General features: G+C 36.6%; 1 protein-coding gene across 1 annotated transcript in view; it reads right to left on the bottom strand.

Moving 5' to 3' along the window:
- Positions 1–25620, bottom strand: part of TENM2 (teneurin transmembrane protein 2) — a 1399253-nt gene that overhangs the window by 1272112 nt on the left and 101521 nt on the right. Inside the window, 1 exon segment of the mRNA XM_043982744.1 lies at positions 15593–15706. The gene's annotated coding sequence lies outside the window, so the exon portion shown is untranslated.

Below are 25620 nucleotides of genomic sequence, written 5' to 3'. Positions count from 1 at the left end.
AGCTAGGTGGCGCAGTGGATAGAGCACTGGCCTTGGAGTCAGGAGTACCTGAGTTCAAATCCAGCCTCAGACACTTAACACTTACTAGCTGTGTGACCCTGGGCAAGTCACTTAACCCCAACTGCCTTACTTAAAAAGAAAAAAAAAGATATAAACATACTAACATTTTAAGATTGGAAATGGAAAGATTTATTGAATTGCCTAAAAAGGGTACTTTGTTATATTACTACAGGTCAAGAAAGTTATAGGTGATGGTGACACAGGGCCTAACAATTACACTTCTCTAGATTATCCCAGATAAAAGCAACCAAGCACCACCCCAGGTAAAGATTTAGGCATATTAGGTGACTGGGGGCCTGGTAAACTGCATGCCTGATTTGATCTCTACTTGGATATAGAAATTAAAAATAGAATGTTTGCTGTCATCTCGTCCAAGTTAATTCAAATAATCTCACAGGTACCCTTTCTGAGAGTGTTATTGACTAATTTTAAATTTTCTTTAAGTTCTTCCAATGCAACCTCAATATGACGTCTGAAACTTCTTTATGTTTACCTTATTCATTTCATCTACCACCAGAACGGTATACCTATTTTTTTCTAACAGATTTTTCATGATTTTTTTTATAATGAAGGTTACCATAATAATAAAAAAGAAATCCATATTTCACTTTATTTGGTCATATTTTCTGCATTTTTAATCTTTACTAGAAGTGGTTACCTCACTATGTGAAGGATATGTGTCTTTTTCAGTGTGGTATTCTCTCCAATTAATTAGTAGGAGTCTTCATGAACTGCTATAGCCAAAAAAAGATTAATTACCCTGGTGAGGCCCCTTTCCAAACTTACCTAGGGATCCAGTCCATCACTAAGGTTATACCTGAAACCTCTACAGCTTGGTGGAACCCACTAGAATTTGTGTTTTACTAGCATGATCTTTGAGAACACAGGATAACTTCCATTGCATGATTAGGCAACACAGTAGGATTTCAGTGGAAGCCAATATCTTTAGATATATAGATAGACAGACATAGAAATAGAGATATCTCCATAGAGATAGACATCTCTATACATGCACTTATTTGTTTGTTTGTTTGTTTGTTTATGGGTCTCTCTCTGTCTTTTTCTCTTAATCTTTCTATCTAAATTCACAAGAACCAATCAAGCTGGCACCAATCTGCCTTTCTACCATTATACTTAGGCAAACTCCAATAAATTAAGTCTGATGATCAGGTCTAGTCACTATCCTTTGCGCTCTCGTGTTCTCTCTCTCTCTCTCTCTCTCTCTCTCTATATATATATATATATATATATGTAAATATAAATATATATTTAGTGAGGCAATTGGGGTTAAGTGACTTGCCCAGGGTCACACAGCGAGTAAGTGTTAAATGTCTGAGGCCGGATTTGAACCCAGGTACTCCTAACTCCAGGGCTGGTGCTCTATCCACTGTGCAACCTAGCTGCCCCCACTATTTATATTTCAATCATTTTGTTCCTGCCATTTCCCCTGCCTATCTAAATCCTACTGTAACGATTGGAATGACGCCACCTGCTGGATACTTACTGTAGAAGAGTTCTTGGCGGGAGGAAGTGACGCAGACTAGTGGGAGGAGGAAGGAAGAGACTGGCGCTGACTCTGGGGCTCTTTTCCTCTGGACTCTGGTGGAGAAGGGAGCTAGAAATGTGCTCTCCCTTTAATAGATAGAAATCTAGGCCTTTTTCTCTCTCTTTACCAAATTCTTATTCTCCTTAATAAATGCTTAAAAGTCTAACTCTTGCTAAAGTTTATAATTTATTGGCGACCACTCATTAGATATTTTAGACAGTTTAGCTAGAATTTTAGCCCTTAACAGATGGCTGACCACGAAGAGGAAAGCTGAACCTCACTTCTGATCTTCCGGTTGGGTAAGAAATTTCCCCTACCCTTTAAACTGCTAAGTACTGGCGCACTGGCTGTGTTTTCCCTTTAAATTTTTTCGATTGGACCTTTTAAACTCCCTAATTACCCTATTTTTGATTTTAGTCTGTTTAACCAGACAAATGGGAGATAAGATCATGTTAATGCTTTGTTTTTGTGGATTTTCTATTTTTCTTTTTATTTTTGTTAAAAGAGCCAGCAACTTACTCACACAAGGAAATATCACTCCCTCTCCCAACCATGCTTTTTCAGAGAAACCTGAAGAGATTCCTGCAGCTTTTCCCAATTCTAACACTAATTGTTGCTCTAATTTTGCATGCCTGGAGGCAATGACCCACCCTCTAGAAGCTTTTAATCCCCTAGCACCTGGAGGCAAAGTGGGGGAAGAGGAATCCAGGCCTGAGTTCAAAATCAAGTCTGATTCAAATTGTGCTGGTCCCTCCCCACCCTCTACTCCTCCTATGGCCAAGCCCATAGCTTCCCCTGCCTGGGAAGTCCAGAGATCTGATGCGCATGCTCAACTTTTTCTACCTGCATTTGCAGCTTCAGGCTCAGCCCTTCCCAGGCCTGGCTGTGCTTTTGAGACAATCTTAGAAAACTCTTTAAATTCCAGATATGCTTGTTTTGTTCATAATTTTGCTAACCTGCTTTTGTCTTTAATTAGTAATCTTATAAAGCATTTGTATGGTGAAAAGACTGACAGACAATATAAAGGGGTTAAAGAAGAAAAACTTAAGCTGAATAAGAATGACAACCATCAACATAGTTCAAGACTCTGCTTCTTTTGCCATGGAAGGATATATATTTTAGAGAAATGTAGAAGTAAGCAGCAAGGTATTGATATGAGTGTTGGGGATTTTAGATATCGGAATCAAAAGTGTTCTGAATTCACTCAGAGTATTAATGTCAGTTCAGAGGTTACATAGGATTTCTATGCTATTATATATACATTTTGAAATTAATGGTATGGGTTTATTTTCATAGAGATTTTCATGCTTTTGAGATTGTGTCTTATACTTAGTTTTTAAAACAAGGAGAATATTTGTAAAAGCTTTTTATAGTCATGTGATCAAGTTTATATTTTATAGTACTCTTATTAATATTAAATTCATATTCATTTAGATTTCCCTAGTTTGAATTTCACTGTCTTTTATTGTTCCACGTGTATTTTCTTCTATTCATTCATCTATCTAATTTTGAAACATGGTTTTGATTTCATAATACAATGTTAATTCTAGGAGTATTGTGCTCCCATATTCTGAGTTGTTTGTTTTTGTTATTTTTTTTTTCCTCAACTGATTATTTGATCAAACTCTTTAAAGCATTTCCCTGGCAAATTGGTTGCCATGGCAAGTGTAAATTGATTCTAGAAGTATTATTTTTGATAAGCATATTCCCCCAAAAAAAAAAAAAGAGGGGAACATTTGTAAAAGTTTTCTTTTTTCAAAAAAAAAAAAGTTCTTTGAGATTCTGTTGTGCTTTAACTTGTATTTAAGTATGTTCTGATTTTTCACAAAAGTAATTGTATACTAAGTAAAAAAAAGGGTATTATTTGAAATTGTTGCATAATTATATATTGTGTTCTGAGTCAAGATGTATTCACATTTTTTGCAATCATTTATTATCCTCAATTTTTAAATCCATATGAGACTTGGATTATGGGAACTTATCATTTAAGACATTAATTGCCTTTATTCTGAGTTATCAGATGCCAGTTGGCCAAGATGCCATCCAATCACAAGAGGAATACACGCAAGAGCAGACACTGAACTGTCACATGAGGGGAGACATGCATGAAGTCAAGGTATGGCCAAGGGAACGGCTTTTGACTAATGTTGAGGTTGGATTCTCTTGGTTTAATATTTTATTCTCTTTTTCCCCACAATATTGTACAGATGGCTGGAAGTATTCATCCCACCCATCTCACTTCTACACCTGGCTTCTATGCTCCCTCCTATATGCCTGATGCCATGGACATCTCAATCCCATGCATCTGATTAAGTCTGACTCAGTTTCCTCCAATATGTTCGGTGGCATGGACATGTATTCCATCCACCTATTTTAAGCCTGGCATACTGCATGGAGAGTACATATTGCTCAAGTGTGGGAATGCTCATATCCCATCATTTCTCTGTTCTTTTATGGTAACCCCCATAATTATCTCAGGTGTCATGATAAATACAGTGTTGAATTTGGCCTTGACACCTGTTACCAATTATATTAGATTTTTTTAATTTCTCATAATGGCATGAGGATAATTAGGCAGATGATGCAAAAAGTGATGAAACAAAGATAAAAAATTATTTTTAATAATTAATATCACAGCAATTGTCTTCTCAATTACCCTCCATAAGGGGGGGACTATAGTAATATTATAATTTTAAAGAATGTTTCAATTTTTGTTTTATTATATGTTTCATGTGTAACAACTAAGATTATGAATTCCCTTAGACATGTTTTTGAGAACTTTCATTGTTTGATTTGATTATTGACAAAGCTATTTTAAAGTTGTGTTAAGCTCAATTTTGTAGGAAATTTTCCTGGCTGATTACCAGCATCCACACATCAACCCCTGAAGAGACTTCCATTCTACGACTACACCTAGAGGACATCTGAGAAAAGACTTTCAGAGACTTTAAATGAACAGTTTTGATTTGTTGTTTTTGTTGTTTTTTTTCTCTTTCTGTTATAATATACGCCATCTGTGACATGTATTCTCTGCAGAGGCCCTCCCTTTGCAAGACTAATGTCAAAGCGTCGGTTCATGAGGACAAAAAAAAAATCGCCCCTCTGGACAAAACTTTCCTCTCTTCCTTTTCTATATTGTTGTTCACATATTATTAGTTAGCAATAGTTATTATATTGTTTTTACTGTTCCGTCAAGGAAACATTTTGTTTCTTGAGGAACAACAGGGGGGACTGTAACGATTGGAATGACGCCACCTGCTGGATACTTACTGTAGAAGAGTTCTTGGCGGGAGGAAGTGACGCAGACTAGTGGGAGGAGGAAGGAAGAGACTGGCGCTGACTCTGGGGCTCTTTTCCTCTGGACTCTGGTGGAGAAGGGAGCTAGAAATGTGCTCTCCCTTTAATAGATAGAAATCTAGGCCTTTTTCTCTCTCTTTACCAAATTCTTATTCTCCTTAATAAATGCTTAAAAGTCTAACTCTTGCTAAAGTTTATAATTTATTGGCGACCACTCATTAGATATTTTAGACAGTTTAGCTAGAATTTTAGCCCTTAACACTACCCATAATATAAGACCCAGATCAAGCTCTATGTAGTTCATAATTTCTTCCCTGATCACTCTAGAACAGTTAACTTTTTCTCCCTTAACCCATAGTAGATATAACTGATGTGACCTTAATCATAGCTTTGTGAGAACTCTTTTAATGTGGTGTTTGCAATATTCTTTAACATTCTGTGTTTATATGTCACCCAAACTAAGCTATAGCATCCTGGAGCACAAGACTAATATATTAAACTCTTTTTCTAATGCCAAATAGGGGTATGTATGTGTATGCATATCTATATATACACGCTCATTCAACAAATGTATATTGAGTTCCTTATTTTATATATATTTATATATATAAACATATACACATGTATGCATATGTATCTTTGTGTTTTACATATGTGTATATATGCATATATACACATATATATGTTTATGTTCCTTAATAACAAATCAAATTTATTAGTAAAAATCTGAAAGAATAGTTAGAGGGAATCTGGATACTACATGTGAAGAGAATCTTAATCTTAGGAGATAGTGTCTGATTCAAATAATAGTGAAAAATATCATGTTTTATGTGTTTTTTATCATAATAATATGCATTTGACCTCTATTTTGATTGTGACAAACATATTGACTGTATGAAATGGCTACTACTATCTTTGCTATTTAAATATTTAATAATATTTTAAATAGGTGACACGTCCAAAGATATTTTAATATTTCAGCTACCATCTGTTGACTTTTTAATACTAAATTTAATCTGCCATAGCTTGACCCAACATTGTAACCTTTTCGTTTTCTGAGTAACTTTCCTTTTCTATTGGACTATCCATTAATCATAATGCCATTATTTCATCATAACTTTCACCACACATCCTTATGATGATTGATTTATGCACTATTTTCTAAAATAGTGGTTATTTTTGGTCATCTTCTTTTGCATGAATTTAATGATTTAGCTCAACTCTTAACTCTTTTTCTCTGTGAAAAAAAAATAGATCATTTTAGGGAGATGCCCCTATCAATTAACCATACAGACTTTTGAAACTTTTAAAGCCACAGATTTATTTTTATATTACTTTTCTTACCTTAAGTCCAAAGACTAAGTGACCCATATATTTGGAAATTTAAAGAAAAAAACCATCACATCTTTGGTGAGAAGGGACCTTGAGGGTCATTTAGTCCCACCTCAGGCCCAAACAATTCTTGTTCATACAAGTAGTAAGAGCCTAAATTTGAATAACTATTTCTTTCCATTTAACCAATTATTCCTAATGAGACTTGGTAAAAAGAGACCATGAGCTCCTTGAATGTAGGGATGATTGTTGCCTTTCCTTATACCCAGAACTTGGCTCACTGCCAGGCATACAGTATGTTCTTAATAAATGCTAGTCAAGTAAATGAATGAATCATGATATTCCTAAGTCAAACATGATTGGTGAAAATAGAAACTGTTAAACAGATAATATTGTTTGCATTTCATACTTTAAAGATTGAAAAAAACCTGCTTTATCAGGTTATAGTTTGACAAAGCATATGTTTTATATGTGTAATGACTCATTTTAGGTGGCACAGTAGATAGAGCACTGGTTTTGCAGTCAGGAAGACCTGAGCTCAAATCTGGCCTCAGACACTAACTAGCTTTGTGACCTTGGGCAAGTTACATATGTCTTATTTTCCTCACCTCTAAAATGAGGATAATAAGAACACCTCCCTCCAAGGGTTGTTGTAAGGATGAAAAAATATAATATTGGTGAAGTACTTAACACAATCCTGGCACATAATGGGATTTTTTTTTGGGGGGGGGGGATCAGAGTTAAGTGACTTGCCCAGGGTCACACAGGTAACATAGTAGGATCTTAATGAATGCTTGTTCCCTTCCTCCCTTTGTATGCACAAATGATAAATAGACAGACAGATAGATTTATATGTATTTGTCTATGTGTGTACACACATATACATTCATACATATACATACATACATACATACACATGCAAACATATTGCCCATTCTTGCCATGTCCAAGGTCTTCCATTTTTCTAGTGACTTCAGTTACTCTATAATTATATTATTAGGCATTAGAGTCAAGTAGTACAACATTATTCCCATTTTGTCATTTCTATTTTAGTGCTAAAATCGACAAGTAAACATTTTGTGAAAGAACTTACCTTAGAAAAAGAGAGTAAGTCACATAAAAAATTGTAAATAGTATTTGTGAGTGAGTCAGCCATACAATAATGCAGGAAAAAATATAAAATGTACTCATCTTAAAGGTTATCTTTAAGAATGAAAGTGTTTTCTATGCTAGCAAAAACCTAGGCAGTAGATACCGTCAACCTTGGTAATATGGAACATACTAGTATTCTGCTCATTAATTTCCATGACTACCTAGAAATGAATTTTGGAAATGGGAACATGGCTTTTTGTTTGTTTGTTTTGTTTTTGGTGAGGCAATTGGGGTCAAGTGACTTGCCCAGGGTCACACAGCTATTAAGTATTAAGTGTCGGAGGCCAGATTTGAACTCAGGTCCTCCTGACTCCAGGGCTGGTGCTCTATCCACTGAGCCACCTAACTGCCCCAGAACATGTTTGTTTGTTTTTTTTTTAAAGAATCTCATCTAAAAAGATTTCTGTTATTTGCCTAAAACCCAGGGTGATGTATTTTATGTGTTCAGCATAAACTGAGCCCACTGTGAACAAGTAAATGGTAAACAAGATTACAAACATTGGCTCCTGTTCTGCTAACATGTGGTCATCAACATACCTCACTGCACTTCAGTAAGAGCTGTATGTGTGTATACATGTGTGTATGTATCTATACATACACACATGTAAACATAAGTGTATATGTGTATGCGTGTATGCATGTGTATATGTATGTATGTATACACACACATATATTTAAGAAGTGAGGATTTGTTTTGGACTTCATATACAACAACCCTATGAGATAAGTACTACAGCTATTATCCCCATTTTTCAGATGAGAAAACTGAGTCTCAGCAAGGTAAGTTTTGCTTATAGTCACATCGCTACCAAGTAGCAGAAGCAAAATATGAACTTTCTCATTTAACACTGACTATTATGAAACACTGTTTTCTCACACCACATTGTCTTTTAGCACATTTCAATTATTCAAAGATCTGCGATTTCATCAGCAAAGATACCCCTTCTATCAACAAAGAATGTGGCCATTATAATCATTTGCAATTCTTCTATACCTTAATCGAGCTTCACTAGGCTGACAAACTCATCATCATCTTAAATCTTGTCTGGCAATGAGCCTTTGCACACTGCACAAATGTAAGAAGTATCCCAGTGGGAGGAAATAGGGAAAGGGGTGAAGGGAAATGCAACCTAAGCTTGAATTTTTTAATATGGAGCAAATCAGGGTTCTGCTTAACCCTAACCTACTTCCTTCCCCTTATTTGAATGTTTTTCAGGTTTGGTGTGTGTGTGTGTGTGTGTGTGTGTGTGTTAAGCAGTGAAAAATGGTACGAGTCCTAATCCTATAAAATGGCAGAATACCTGCTCTCATGAAGATTCCAAATCTTCCACTATTTCTGTTAAGCACAGGTGTGGCTCCACCAGTATTTGCAAACTTCAAAATTAGTATTTTCTTAAAATCTAGCTTGGAATAAAATGCATTTTCACCAGGGTTGCCAAGTTACACCCAGCAAGAGGGGTCTCAAGGAAGTATTTAAGGGTAAATCCCTTGCAAGAAAACTTTCACACCATAGGATACTGTCTCCTAAGAGGCAAAGAAAGTGGCATTTAAAACTTCAGGAATAAAACTAGACGGAAAAAAAAAGGAAAGCAAGAGGTAGTTGGGAAACTGACTGAAAACCTGGGGCCACCACTAGCTCTTGTTTACAAAGTCCTCCTGTAGCCTTGTGAAACTACTTTAATTGATTTTCTTATGAATGAAAACAAGACGCTAACTGAACACCAGAGGGCCAGCAGAGTGTTACACTGTTCCTCTCAATATGGGTCTGGAAGGCCCATATTTATTTCCTAGAAAGGCTCACTAAAATGTAAGACCTGAAAGCCAGTTTGCTTCTGTGATGAAGTGCTTCCATAAGAGGACAAAGTTCCTGATATTTCCCTCCTCAACTTCCTTTACATGACCAGCTGGTTAAGTTATCCAAATCAATGAGATGGTGGTTCAGAGGGAGAAAGCATTGTCCTGTCATTATTGGTTTATGGTCAGTCATGGTGAGAGCAATGATGGTGGTGGTCCCTGGTGGTGATGGTAATGGTGATGATGATAAGGATGGTATTAATATCTAACTTTTATACAGTGATATAAAGTTTGCAAAATACTGTATTTACTCATTGTATATATCACACTGAATAAACATGAGGTAGTTATTACAGCATTATCACCCTCATCTTACAGATAAAGAAACATTCTGACAGATTAAATACTTGCTGTGGTAACACAGGTAGAGGCAGTGTTATGAAGGACAAGTTAGGCTGGCTTAAATGATAGAGAGCTTTAGGGTCAGGAAGACCTGGGTTTAGGGCCACACACTGGATACAGGTCAAGTCACTTAATCTCTCAGCATCCTAGGCAACTCTCCAAAATTCTAAATTGTTGATCAGGCATCATTCTGCATAGTTAGAGGGAGTTACTTTCCTGGAGTTCACTATACCAATGAAATCACAGCTCCAATGTCAAAAAGCCAACAGACAGCTAGTAAATACTCAAGGGAGGATTTACACTCAAGATACTCCTATCTTTAAGTCCAGCATGTGGTTTTTGTTTTGTTTTGTGACCAGAGATGGTCACATTATTTGAAAGACATCATCCTCAGGTATTCAACTCAGAGCCAATTCAATGTATAGCTAAGTCCTGGGCATCTCCAAAAGCACCAGATAAAGGGGCAGTGAAGCCTTCCCTCCAACCCTGTTTATTCCACTTGAGCCTCTCTCTATACCCCTCACAGCTCACACTGCCTCTATTGAACTCCTACTGTACTATTTATTTAGCGCTTAACAAATATAACACCTCGAGCAAGAGTTCTATATTCCTCCTGAACTCTAGGAATGATCAAAATTTTCTTATTGTTCCTATTTACAGTTAATTGATTTTGTCCTGTAATTGCTTAAGTCATGGTTCTCTGTCTCTAAACGTAGTTCAGAATTCAGCTAGCCTGTAATGGGTTAAATTTAGAAATATTTTTTCTCTTGGTAATGTTCTTTTCTTGCCTCAAGGAATTCTGTTGGCCTTGGACCATAGGGAGTCTGGCCCGATATCTATATACCACCAAGCTATCCTTCAAGGATGTCTGGTTTGACATCCAAAAAGTCTGGACCACTATCTTGCAGGTAGACTCAAACAACAAGCTCTTAGTCACAGGGGGAAAAGATAAGCAGTCACTGCTAATCCCTCTTTTCCAAACTTCCAACCAATCATATTGTCCTCCACAACTCAGCCAGGTAACCACTGTCCTAAAATACCATGATGTCACCTCCTCTGTTCTGTACTTCCCAAAATGTATAAAAGAAAACTCTCCTTTTTGTTCAGCATCACTGAGGAAGCTGAGATCCTATTTATTGTCAAATCCACACTTTACCAATAATTTGATCGTGCTCAGAACTTTGTGCCTCAGTCTGCCTTATTTTAAAACGCTTACACCTTGAGACAAATGGCATAAGTGATATTTATCTTGCTCCTCCTATTTGTGATGCTGACCTAAGTTGTCACCACACAACACATTCATACTTTATCAACAAATTGAGCCAACAAAGAGAGGACTGGGATAATTAAGGTAGGAGGAATAGCAGGAAATGACTGCTAGATGAGAAAGTAGAGACTTTGGAATCCTTTAGGATTTTCTGACCTGTTGTTCCACACCTGTTTCCAGGATAATGCTATTCTAGAAACTGGCATCCTGTATAGAGGAGGCACATGTTATAGAACATACTTGGTAATGATGGTCTGAGATCTTCAGTTCTGTTGCCAGGGGCAAAGATGTAGTTAGGATAGAAGGACTGCACAAAGATACACTCAAGCCTTCAGTTTCTGTCCTTACCACTAGAAAATAAAGGAATCTGCATTTACTCCAGATTTTCACAGTCCCTAGTTTTATTCCCTTAATTCAATTGAATTTGATTCAATTTAGCAAACATTTTCTAAGCATCTACTCTTTAGGTACTCAATACTGTTAGTGGTGCAGTTGAGAGAATGCAGGACCTATAGTTATAGTTTGAATGCAACCTAAGATATTTACTACCTCTGTGTCCATAGGCAAGTCATTTAAGTCATTAGTTTGCCTCAGTTTCCTTATCTGTAAAATGTACTTTCCTCTTGGAGTTATTGTGATTATCAAATGGGACATTTGTAATGTGCTTTGCAAAAAAAGTGCTATATAAATGCTATTATTATTGTTATTTCGCACTGTGCTAGGTCCTAACAAAAAGGGATAAAAAAGCACAAAAGTGGAACAATTTCTATCCTCAAAGGAATTATATTTTACTTGGAATAGGGGGCAAAACCTATATACAGATAAGCAAATGCAAGGTTATATAAAATAATTTCAAAATATAGAGAATATTAACTATGGGGATCTGGAAAGGTCTTGTATACAAGATGACAACTGAGCTAGGTCTTGAAAGAAGCTATGGATTACAAAAAAGGGAAGTGATGAAGTGCATTACAATTCAAGCATAGCGGGTGTGGGGGGGCTTGGTAAAAGAATGGAGATATGAAAGGAAAAATCATATATGGGGAAGAGAAGGTAAAATGACTTGCTTAGGGTCATACAACTAGCCAAATGTCTGAGGTCAGATTTGAACTCACGAAGACGAATCTTCCTCACTCCAGGGCAAGTATTAAAGGGCAAGCAAGAATAATGTCTAATGGCCCTTTTTGTTCCCTGCACAGTATCCCTAGTACATAATAGATGTTCAATAAATACTGAGAGATGATCATGGGGTCATACATTTAAAGCTGAAAGGAATTGTAGAGGTCATCTTGTCCATTCATTACACAGATGTGGAGACAGGCCCAGAGGAGTTAGGTCACATGCTCATGTTCACCCAGGTATTAACTGGCAGATGTGAGACTCAAATCTAGGTCCTCTGAGCCCAAACGCAGTGCTTTTCCCACACTACGACTATGAACGATAAAGAATTAGTCACTGTAATAATGGTATACTTTTTTTTGCGGGTCATAAGGGCTAAATGACTTGCACGGGGTCACACAGCTAGTTAAGTGTCAAATGTCTGAGGCCAGACCTGAACTCAGGTTCTCCTCAATCCCAGGCTGGTGCTTTATCCACTGCACCACCTAGCTGCCCCAATAATGGTATACTCTTGTACCCCTGGAAGTTCACTAGAGAAATTTTAAAAAGTTATAGCAAGTACTTTGTTTATGAGTTCTCAAAGTATACAGTTCAACATTTCAAGAGTTATTAGGGAAAAACAAAAGAGTCTCACTTCTGTAATTAAAGAAGAAATATATATTGCCTAAATGCATCTATCCAAAGCTACATAGAGATGCCTCATTATCCCTCACCAGTGATATCCAATCAGTTGCCAAGGTCTTGTGATTTCACTTTTGCAACATATATTGCAGTAGCCTGATGATGGTGGGCTGGATTGCCTCAAATGTTTCCCCACTCCCCGTCTTTCCTCTATTTAGCCACTGAAATGATTTCCTAAACTACAGGTCCAACCAAGTCTGTATTTCTCTGTCTCTGTCTCTCTCTGTCTCTGTTTCTCTCTGTCTCTCTGTCTCTCTCTGTCTCTCTCTCTGTCTCACACACACACACACACACACACACACACACACACACACACACACACACACCCCACTCAATAAACTCCTGTGTGGTTCCCTGTCATCTCCAAGATCTTTTGATTCAAAATCCTATGCTTAGGTTTCAAAGCCCATCATAACCTAGCTTTCCACCTTGACATACCCACACCTACACACACCCCTTTTCAGTCTTCTCACACCTCACTGCTCTTCAAGTACTCCAAGTCCAGTGATACTTGCTCCTTTCTGTTTCAGAAACAAGACATTCCCCATTTCAGCTCCAAGCATTTTCTCTGGCTGTTCCCTATGCCTGGAAAGTTTTCCTTCCTCATTTCTGCTTCCCTTTATGGCTTCCCTCAAGTCTCAACTAAAATTCCACCTTCTACAGGAAGCCTTTCCCAACTCTTCTTAATTCTAGTGTTTTCCTTCTGCTAATTATTTCCTCTTTATCCTGTATATAGCTTGTTGTAATATTTGCTTGTTGTCTGCACTGATAAATATTGAGCTCCTCGAGGGTAGAAATTAAATTTTACCTCTTTATATTCCCAGCATTGAGCATAGTGCCTGGCATACTGTAGGTACTTAATAAATGTTTACTGATTGAATATGTATTTCTCTCTGAATGAAAAGTAATTACATTTATAATTATATACATATACTGCTCAAAAAATTACTATTAGTTTCTAAATAACTACTATTTGAGTAATAGATTATATATCTCTATCTCTAAATATATAAATCTATAGAACTATGTAAATATATTTATATAGATAGATCTATTGGCCAAATAATAATTAATGATTAATTTTCCTATCTAGATCTATCTATCTATTTGTAAAGATAGAGAGGAAGAGAGAGAGGTTCTATTGCTCAAATGCATTCATCCAAATTTACACTATCTCTATACAGAGATATGGATTGTTATAGAGACAGATGTAGCTTTGGATGGATGCATTTGGGTGATGACAGATGGACAGATGGATAAATATAGGCAGAATGATGTCTCATGAATTTCATGGTACTGTAGTCTAGCTGTGTCAAAGCAATAGGCCTATTAGGACATCAGGTAGTAATATTAAGTTTCTTATAGAAAGAAAAATAATAATTGTTTCTCTTTCTTACCCACAAATAGCTATTCTACTTTAGATTGCGTGGAACTCTTTATTCTGTAGTAAAAATGTTTAAAATTAGACTCCAAAAATGTATGATAGTTTAGAGAAGGTGGGTCAAAAGCTTACCTTTATACTAGTTATGAAGGGAACAGTTTGCTAGGCAAATTAATTGAGTAAATAATTGGAGTATTTGCCTTATCTAGGAATAAAAGCTGGAACAGGTTTTGTTCTTTTATTCCCCCCAAAAAACTTCAATTTTTTTTTAACAGAATTCATTCATTCACTTAACCATTTTTTGAGTGTCTTCTTGTGGCAAAGGATTGTTCAACTTTGTCACGGTGGGGGATACAAAGATGAATTAAGACAGATTCTTGCCCTTGTGTAGTGTGCAGTCTAATACAATTAAACATGAACATTGTTCATTCTTCACTTTTGAACATCTAATATATTCACTACAAATGAGTTTTAGTTATTCATTCATTCAACTGTTTACTGTTCATGACAGTAATATATTATGTTGCTTTCTGTACCTAAGCTATACTTTTTTTTAAAATATGAAGACTTTACTTAAAATGTAGTATAGTAACCAGGTACTCCTTTCATTCTTATTTAAGTGGTAAGTCCATTCAGTATTATGCTGCTACCAGGTGAGATCCCTTATAAAATAAAGAATTCAAGGTCTGAAGAGGTGATAGGAAATTCATATGCTGAAATGGAAATGTGTTCTTACTGATTTAGAGGTTCCCACCAACAATGTTGATGCTGACCCACCCATGCCTGGCTTGCCTGTCCAGCCTGTGTCATTCACATTGAAAACTTTGCCACAGTATTATCCAGCCAGTATGTTAGACAAATTGAGAAACATGATGGTAAAATAACAGCAAAATCTTTATAAGACACATATGGAGGGAATTTCAAATACGTGACTGGTGTTTGTGGATGTGCAGAAGTGGATTACTTATCTCTAGAAAGAGAAAGCATTCATATGCATTTTCTTGGATATCTTCCTGTCAGGCTTGTAATCCTATGGCATATGTAGATTATGAAACAAAAAAGAGTTCAAATTTTTTTTTTTCCATTTGAAAGGTGAGCTTCCATTTGATACTATGCAATGAGGCCCACACAACTGAGTTTCCTCCTTAGAAGTGATTTTCCCTTTCTATTTTCCACATGGACATATTAAATAAGACCTTTGTTGGGGAGAAGGATGGGGAGTCAGAAGAGAGGAATGAAATAGCAACTAATGAAAGAACTTGAACAGAAGCAAACTCCAGCCAGGAAGATAATGGGTAGGGGTGAAAGTAAGGCAGTTTGAAGTGGCTCAATTGCACTGGGAGAAATAGGAAAGTAGGATTCTGCTAAGGAAAAACCTTAGTAGAAATTACTTTCTCTACACACACAATTTTTTTTTAAATGAAGGGGGAAAAAAGTTATTTTCCTGCCGAGATGTGGAAAAGTACTATTTTGTGCCCTGTATGGAAGCACTTTGGTCAACAATGCAAACACAACTTGAAGCAGAACAAAACACAAAAATTGTAACTATGATTCCACTCACCAAAACGGTGGATCTTCTACGTACTATTCAGTGGGCTTTATAGGACTCGTCCACCACAAAGCCAAGTGACAAAGTGAGCTCTGGCCTGCTTGGGCAATAAAAAACTGAACAGAGCTGTTGAGAGAGAGTAAAAAGGGAGAGAAGGTGGGAGGGGAGGTAAGGGAGAAAAGGGGGAGAGAGGAAGGGGAAGAGAGAAGGAGTATATAAGTAAGATTCAAATCTGTACTCACAAGGGGGAAAAATGCAAATAAATATCATATATCTTCAAAATGTAGTGTATTTGGAATTAAGAGGCAAACCAGTTAAATTTCATATCGTGCCCTGCTGAATTTGTTGTGTTTTTTTAATATTGGAATACAAAATGTGATATAAAACATATTAATTAGCTCAGTCATTCTGACTGTGGTAAACTACTATTTCTAAAAGAGAAGCCTGCACATTGGTAGTTTATTATAGCCATTTGTTATACCTCAAATATAATGTTGTTTATAATCTAAGTACTGGAATGCAAGGTATTAGGCTGAGAGAACAGTTTAAATGCATCAGCCTTGCAGTAAACTGATTTCTAGGTCTCTTTTCACATTTTCTCAGGATTTATTTCCACTTAAATTCTTAAGTTATCTCACCCATCCAAATTTAAGCACCATCTGACATGTTTTAACTCAAATGTTTGCTCACTTACATCAGTACAGCCTTACCCATAGGCAGAACTTGGTGTTGCTTATATGGCATGATTTGAGGTCTCCCTCTGTCAAAATGTTTCTCCCATCCATATGCCATCATTAGAAACATATTCCTTTTTGACCTCCTCCTTGTGCTCTTTTTAAATGAAAATATCCCAGGGAGGGATTACATACAAAACCACAAAAAAATCTCAAAGTTGAAAGAGCCTTCTGAGATGACTTAGTACAACTGAGAACAGAGTACAAATCCTTTCCAGAGCATCCCTGACAAATGGTCACCTAGCCTTTATTTGAAGACCTTTAGTGATGAGAGCACATAAATATCTAAATTTTGCTCCAGTTCTAGACCACTCTCTTAGATAAACAATACATGCAAACAATATCAAAGAAGTCATAACAAAAATAAGTCAAAGGGTACACTTTACATGTCTGCCTTAATTCTAAATGAACATGGAATAATAATTTTTTAAAAAGGTTATCCTATCCCTAGAAAGGGGAATTTCATTTGGCTAGTACCCTAGTTATATTTTTAAATTCTATTCTGGGACATGGGAAACATCATATATGATAACATATGGCGATTAACCAGGATGCTCTTTTAATTCAATTACAATGTATTTTAAAAACTTCATTTAAAAGATTTACATATCTTTTATGATATTACTGGTTATAATTTCCATTTGGGAACCATTTAAATATCACTTGGAAATATATTTGAAAAAAAATTGGCAACTTAGAAATAATTTAGAAACAACTAGAAATGTTCCATTAATTTGGAGATACTTGACAGTTTAGTGATTCATGTGGATGTTCCTACAGAAACCATACTTTCACTTAAATAGATCTGTGATCTCATAGGTGTGGCAAATCCTTCTAAATATCTTATCCATACTTTTTTTTTTTTTTGCCTACAGTGACAAATGAAATAATACACAAAATAATTAAGGAAAACCTATACTACACCTATGACAGATCATACAAATGCCAGCAAATGAAAGTATTATAGACAAAACGATAAAATCCCAGACAACTGCAATAAAATCCGCAAGACATGGTTTTCTCATTCAGCAACCAGTTCCCTTAATGGAAATTAAGTTTATGAGTTTAAAAGAAATATGAACTATTTTCCCTTTAGATAGCTGGAGAATATTAGAAAAGTGAGGAATGGAAGATTAGTAAATGCAAATTAATTGACTTCTTTCTAATGAATAAAAGTAAGGATTCCACAGACATAAAACCAGTAGTATAATGTGTTGGGTTTCGCATCAATCAGAACAGAAAAAATGGAGAAGGGAAAAAATTAAATAGAAATGAATGGATTTCAGAGTAACTAAGTTGCTTCATTTTCTAATATTCTAGAGCCTATTAAATAACTAGGTATACTTTATATAGCAATAGACAGACAGACAGAGTATATTGACAATAATCTGAGAGGTGAAGGTAATAGCACCTGGGGAGCCAGGAAGCCACCACTTGCAGAAGGTAAGATTTGAGCTGAATCTTGACGAAAACTAAGAGGCAGACTTGAAGGAGCAGAGCATTTAAGGTATGGAAGACTTTCAATTCAAAGGTACAGAAATGGAAAATGGAATATAGGATTTAGAGAACAACAAATGGACTGGTGTAGCCACATTGCAGAGTATATGGAAGAAAGCAAAGTGCAAGAGGACTGGTTATGAAGATCTTTAAATGTCAAAAGAGAGTTTTATGTTTAATTCTTCAGGTAGCACAGAGACAATGGAGCTCATTGAACAGGGAAGGGGTGCACTGATAGACCTACATTTTAGAAAAATTATCTTAGCCTTTTTATGGAGGATAGATTGGAGTGGGGAGAGATTTTAGGCAGGGATACCAGTTAGAAAGTTATTTTAAAAAACGAGTCCAGGCATCAGAGAGGGGCTGGATTAGGAAGATGGCTACATCAGTAGAAAGGGACATATAAGAAAGATCTAGTGAAGATGGAAATTGCAAGATTTGATAGTGGACTGCTTATGTGGAGTGAGTTAGAAGTAGATGGTGACAGGTTGTCAGGCTGGATGAATAAGAGAATCATGGTGTTTTTACCAGTGGTTAGGAAGTTTGAAAGAAGGGAAGGTTGGGTGGGGCAGAAGATAGAGTTCTGTTTTGAATATGTTTAGTTTGAAATGCCTCCAGGACACTCAGTCTGTGATAGGATGAATATCTACCAAACATGGGCTAGGCTAGTTTTCCCCCAAAAGGTGATAAAGCTGGAACTTAATCAGCCCAGAGTTAGGGCAAGGCTCAAGCTGTTCCTCCCTGGACAGCTTCTGGCCATATCAATGTGCCTGCTGACACGGCTTCCTGGTCATTCAGACTTATTGAATCTCCCCATACCATAAATTATTACACCCTGCCTGATGACCAGAAATACTTCTATAAAGATATGAGCAAGGTGTACATAAACAAGCTATTGTAACTTTGTTGAATACCTTTTTTTACATTAGAACTAAGTACCCTTTCATTAACTCTTCAATGACTTATAAACACCTCATTTTGTCCCATCATTAAACTTAAACTAACAAGATGCTAACCTGAGACAGGCCCATCCTTGTCACAGTAGAAGATGCCCAACAGTCCTTTGGAGATACATGAATATTGCTCAAAATAGTGTCGGGCTGGATAGAGAGATCTGAGAATCATCTGCATATGGATAATAAGTGAATCCATGGGAAATGATGAGATCAAGTACCAGAAGAACAAAAAATAGGTCCTGGGAAAGAATCTTGGGTAAACACCCTGTGGAGACATAGAGAGGAAAAACAATGCCGAAGAGGAGAAGGTGATGAACAGTGTCAGATGTTGCAAAGAGTTCAAGAAAGATAAGAATTGATAAAAAGCAATTTAATTTGACTATTAAAAGAGAGAGAGAGAGAGAGAGGGAGAGAGAGAGACTGAGGCAGGGAGAACACTGTGACAGTAAGGGCAAGCTATTGGAGAAGAGGAGAGAGCATGGTATTAAGGTGGCATATGAAAGAGTTGATCTTGGCAAGGGGGAGAGTCCTTTCTTTATCTGAGACTGGAGTGAAAGAGGAAGTAATAGTGTGGCAAGATGTTGGAATGATATAATATGAGGAAAATCTGAGTGCTGTCAATGAGGGAGGTGAAGTATGAGGTGAGATCATCAGCTGAGAGTTGGGGAAGAAGATGCCATGGAAAGCCTGAAGAGAAATGAGAAGTTTTGGAACAGTTGCTACCGAGAATGCTATAACAAATAAATTAGAAAGGAATATAATGTTTGGGTGCAGAGAGGGCCCAGTTGAGATTGATTAGATCACAAATTTGCAGTGGACTCAGTCAACACAGTTTAGTGAATTCCTCCACTTTTGTTTGGAAGCTTGTGTAAGGCAAAAGAAGGTGATTGGTGGGAGTGACACAGGGTTGGAGTTTGGGAAGTATATGATTGACCTCAAAAGGAATGGATGTTACAGTGAGATTGAAGAACAGGTGAAAGTTCATTAGGTATAATGAAAGATGGTATAAAAAAAATTTTGATCAAATAAAGGGATTTTGGATTGAACTTGGAATTGAAATATTTATGAGTAACATCTAATACTAATAACAGCTTAAGAGTTAACATTTATATAGTGCTTTAAGGTTTGAAAAGTGCTTTACAAATATTTGATCCTCAAGCAACCCTGGGTGATAGGTACTATTACTATACCTGTTTTACAAATGAGAAAACTGAGGAAGGCAAAGGTTAAATGACCAGCTTAGAATCACCAAAGCTAATGAGTGTCTGGAATTAGATTTCAACTTAAATCTTCCTGGCTCAAGACCAGTACTCTATTCACAATATCTAGCTGTCATCTCTGTGGAAGCTGAGGTAGAGAGGAGGAGTAGGTCATAGGAACTGAATGAAGAACTGCGAAGCTAGGGAACTGAGGGAGTATCAATATATATATTCTGAAGCACCCTAGAATGAAGGCAGGAGATGGGGTGGTAAGACTGTGAGCTAGGCACTGAACTCAATAAAGAAAGAAAGAGAATGTCCTGGGGGGGTATATAAATAACAGAATTAGGTGGTCAATTTGGATAATACTGAAATCTTCCTGACCCACAGAGTAAGAACAGCTTATCGGATGATTCTGGCTACGTCAGAACAAATCAACAATTATTTATTGAGCACCTGTGCTGGATAAGGTAAGGATTACAGTGAATACAGAACAGGATTCCTGTGCTCCAGTTTAGAAGCTAGTTGAGGAATAAAAGAAAAACACCAAAGAGTTAAACAACAATCAAAGAATTAAGTAACAGTCTAAGGAAATGGTGGAAGCTCTAAAATAGAACTATATGCAGTTAAAACCATACAGAGAGAGGACACCTATTAGTTCTGGCTTCTAACACCAGCATTGAAAATGGGCTCTGGTATGCTTCTCTGTTTAAACATCAATGTAATAGCATTTCTATAAATATCTTCATACATCTCCACCAATAGAACACATTTATTCAACACACATTATTAAAGATATTAGCAATTTTTAAGTAACTTGAAATTCAGTGAGGCTCTCCTCTTGTGGAAAATAGAATGCACCTATATTTTATGAAAAATATGCATAGTTCACTGCCAATGAAAAACACTAGAAGATCTATCTCTAGATATGGATGTAAGGTATATCATCCCTGGAAAACTAGAATTTTTAGAGACTAACTCCTTTCATTCCTAAATTTTTGTTTAAATGTAAAAGGTGTGGGACTATATCATTATGTCATTTCATGTAAAAAGAATGGGTTTTGCCACCAAAAATTATCAGATGTCATGGGAAGAACACAAATTGTGACTAACAGGACTAAACGGGTCAAATCTAGCTTTGAGGAAAATCTCAAATATCGAGAGGAAATGTTTCCAGGCAGATAAATGATCAGTAATAAGGAAAATAATAATGGGGATGATAACAATAGCTCTTTACATTTATAGAGCATTTTAAGGGAGAGAGGAAGGGAAAAGGGAAAAGGGAGTATACATGTATGTGGTGTTTACTGTATGTCAAAAACCATGCTAAGCACTTTTTTATAATTATCTTGACTCTCATAACATATCATATAGTACCTCACTTGAGATTGGTAGTGTTAGCATTTGTACCTTCATTTGTATTCTCAGAAACTGAGGCTCAAACAGGTGACTTGTTTCTTCACTTGGCTAGTAAGATGCAGAACTCAAACACAAGCCGTCTGAAACCAAATCTAGAACTCTCTTCCTATACCAGGCTGACTGTCACAGACCTAGTTCAAGAATCCCCAATGTATTACTCATAAAGAGCTATTTAAAAATTTTCCCACAGATTTCACTTGTCACTATACAGTCTTTTATTTGGATTATTTCTTCAATTCCCTTGGGTTCCATTTTCATGCCTATGTTGATGATTCCAAGATCTATATCTTTACCCTTATTCTTTCTTCTGATTCCCACTCATTCATCACCAACTGCTTACTGGACATTTCTAATGAGACATTCTGCAGTCATCTCAGCATTTCTGAAACGAACTCCATACTTTTCTCCCTGAACCAACCACATTGCCAAACTTCCCTATTACTGCACAGAGCATCACTCTTCTTGTCGTCACTCAGGTTTGTAACCCTGGTACCATCCATGATTCCTCAGTCTCATTCACTCCATGCATTTAATTAGTCACCAAATTTGTCTTTTCTTCCTCTATGCTATCTCCCATTTTTGCCCTTTTCCCTCTTTTTGTAGTGCTACCACCTTAATTCAGGACCTTATCACCTATGCCTTAGAATACTGCAACAGCCAAATAATTTGTCACTGTCTCAAACCTCACCCCACTTCTGTCCATTCTCTATGTGAACATCACAGTAATCGTGGCGGGGAGGGTAAAACATAGGTCTGACAATGACATCCCCTTTCTCAATAAACTGCTAGGACTCCTTGCAGTCTCTAGGATAAAATAGACTACTATGGACTAAACTGAAAAGTGTGGCAAGGTGGTAATGTTTAAGAAAATTTGGAAGATAGGAAAACCTAGATTATGAAGAATTTTAAATGCCAAATATAAGAGTTAATATTTGACCAAAGGCACTTTCTGTAGTAAGATTTTCCTGGTTCTCCCCCTCACCATCAACAATGCCCCTCACAGAGAAAATAAATAAGGGCATTTTAGCTAGACTGTAATGTGCATGGAAAAGCATAGTGTATAATATGGCTAGAAAATAGATGGGGCTAGGTTGGGAGGGACTTTAGAAGCCAGGGGAATTTTTTTTTTATAATAAAGGTCAAAGGGAGCACTGGATTTTATTAAGTAGGGGAAAGGTGATGACATACTCAGACCTACACTATAGGAAAAACCACTATAGAGAATGGTTTAGAAGGGGGAAATATTTGAGGCAGAGAAACCAATTAGTCAGCTATTGCAATAGTCCAGGCAAGAGGTAATGAAGGCCTTAGGTGTGGTGGTGGTGGCTTTTTGAACAGAGAGAAGGGGACATGCAAACAATGTTGTGGAGGTAGAAAGAATAAGATATGGCTAATGATTATATTCTTGGTATAAATTCTGTGATAAATTGAATAGGTTTGGGATCTCTTTTAACTTGAAATATTTGCTTTCAAAACATTTGCTCTAGATTCTCTTACCTTAAGTCACTGTCTCAAGTATTTTAACCCTATTCCTGCACAAGTTCCCAAACACACAAATGGACTGGTGATCTCATCAGTGTGGGTATTTCCTTTAATAATGATCATAATCCATAAATGCCAGCCCACTGGACTCAAAGCATTATTGTCAATAAAGAATATGTATCAACCAAACCAAAATCCAGTATTCTAAAAATAAAAAAAGATTCGATATTAAAATAGTCTTCATACTGTAAATTACTTTTTAAATCTAAGAAGCTGTGAATGTGCTTGTGTTCTTGCAAAAGAAGGAGGGGAGCCCATAGAGGTAACCAAAAAAGTATGTAAAGAGGTCCACATGGTTACTCTGTATAATGCGGGATTCATTAAGCAATTCTGGAAAGGGTCAAATCTCCTTTTGCTTCAGAGTTATCTGTTTGCTACAGAATTTACTCAACTTTTATAAAATATGCAATCACTCTCCACTCATATTTTCTGAATGAATAAATATAAAAGACCAATTTTATACAGAATCGCTTCAACTCTCCAGCTAGAAACTAATAATTGTGTTTTGCATGCCTGGAATAATGCTTGTTTCAGAGGGATACATATCAAAAGAAATGAAAAAGAAAACATTAAAGCAATCACTAATTATAATTAATTCATAGGCATTTGAGGTCCGTTTGCTTTTGCTGAAGTGTATAAAATAGCTTTCCTGTGGTGTGGTAAAATTTCAATCTGAAGCCTCATGAGGTCAGTTTTGTATAGGATTTGCTTGACCTCTCTAGGATACTATACTGCTCATTTCAAGACTGGAGCAAATTTTTACTACCACAAAGTTGGTTCTAAAAGAACTTGTGAGTTGTGAGCAGCAAGGTAAGATCACAAATCTATCTAAGCTAACTTTCTATTTAATTCAGATAGCTTCCATCATCTACCCGAAAGCCTTACTGCCTTGATTATTTTGAACTGTATCACCTAGCACAGTAGGCACTCAAAAATATCTGTTGAACAAACTGAAATGGAATTTTTCTAATATATGTTGTTCAGCTGTATCTAACTCTTCTTGACCCCATTTGGGGTTTTCTTGACAAAGATACTGGAGTGGTTTGCCATTTCCTTCTCCAGTTCATTTTATAGATGAATATCTGAGGCAAACAGGGTTAAGTGAGTTGCCCAGGATCACAAAGCTAGTAAGTGTATGAGGATGAATTTGAACTTTGAGCTTCCTGACTCCAGGCCCATCGCTCTATCCACTGTACCACTTAGCTGCCGCTTTCTAATATATACGTATAAGAAATATTAATTATATACCTGATATATATGTATACCAGGGCAGCTAGGTGATGCAGTGGATAGAGCACTGGGTTGCATACTGGGAAAACTTACCTGCCCCAGTTCAAATCTAGCCTCCAATACTTACTAGCTATGTGACCCTGGCAAGTCACCTGACCCTGTCAACTTCTGTCTCCTCATCTGTGAAATGAGTTGGAGTAGGAAATGGCAAACCACTCCAGTATCTCTGCCAAGAAAACCCAAAATGGGGTCATAAAGAGTCAGGCCTGATTGAAACAACTCAACAATAACAAACATATATTAGAGAAAAAGCATTTCAATGTATTTAATAAACATTTTGAGAGCCTACTATATGTGCATTGTATTTATGTGTAGGTCTGTATACACATATACATACACATGTCTGTATATATCTATATGTATAGATATATATGGAGAAAGAGAGAGAGAGAGAGAGAGAGAGAGAGAGAGAGAGAGAGGGAGAGGCAGAGAGACAGAGAGAGACAAAAAAGAGGTAGAATAATCAGTTTGGCCCAGGGGACAAAATAAAATAAGAAGCAATGATTGAAAGTTACAAAGAAGGGGCAGCTAGGTGGCGCAGTGGATAAAGCACCGGCCCTGGAGTCAGGAGGACCTGAGTTCAAATCCGGCCTCAGACACTTAACACTTATTAGCTGTGTGACCCTAGGCAAGTCACTTAACCCCAGTTGTCTCACCAAAAGAAAGAAAGTTACAAAGAGATAAATTTAGGCTTCACCTACACAATAACTTATTAAAAATTAGAGCTATATCAAACTGGAATGGGTTTCCTGGGGAAAGTGGGGAGATCCCTTCAGTAGAGGTCTTTGTGTCTTAAAGGCTATATGTCAGCTTTCTGGACCCACTGTAGAGAGAATTCTTTTCAGCAATGGATTGGTCTTGATCTGACACTGGGGTCCCTTCCAGCTCTGAATTTCTGTGCTTCTCGAGGCAATTTAAAAAGTAAACATGGTTAACACTTCTTTAAAAGATCTGTCACTGATCCCTCTACCTGTCATTGTCCTTTCACATTCCACCTTTCATTTAAGTTCTTTATCTCCTCTACTAGGCTTTAAACTCTTTGAGTGAAGGATTTATTTATTCTTCTTTGTATCCCTCACAACATCTACCCAGGGCCTTTCATGGTAGCAGGAGCTCCACAAATATTAGTTGGATAGATGAATGAATGATATACCAAATGTCAACTCAGCACGGTAAGACTATTGGATATTTTAAAAATTAAGCACAATCATTTAAAAATATCAAACTGTTTTAAAAGAGTGATTCATAAGGGCACTGCTTTAAATGGAATAAAAGGCTAAAAGGGCTGTCTTAATCATATTTGTGGTCTGAGGTAATGGCATATAGAAAAGTAACTGAGGAATGCACATTCAAAGTCAATACTAAGAACTAAATACTCAGTTTCATAATTTATTAGTGGAAAT

This window comes from Dromiciops gliroides, chromosome 2 (genome assembly GCF_019393635.1).
Source record: "Dromiciops gliroides isolate mDroGli1 chromosome 2, mDroGli1.pri, whole genome shotgun sequence".
In the NCBI taxonomy this organism is placed as follows: domain Eukaryota; kingdom Metazoa; phylum Chordata; class Mammalia; order Microbiotheria; family Microbiotheriidae; genus Dromiciops; species Dromiciops gliroides.
The sequence above is the reverse complement of the archived record's forward strand: the minus strand, read 5'-3'. Positions and strand labels throughout refer to the sequence as shown.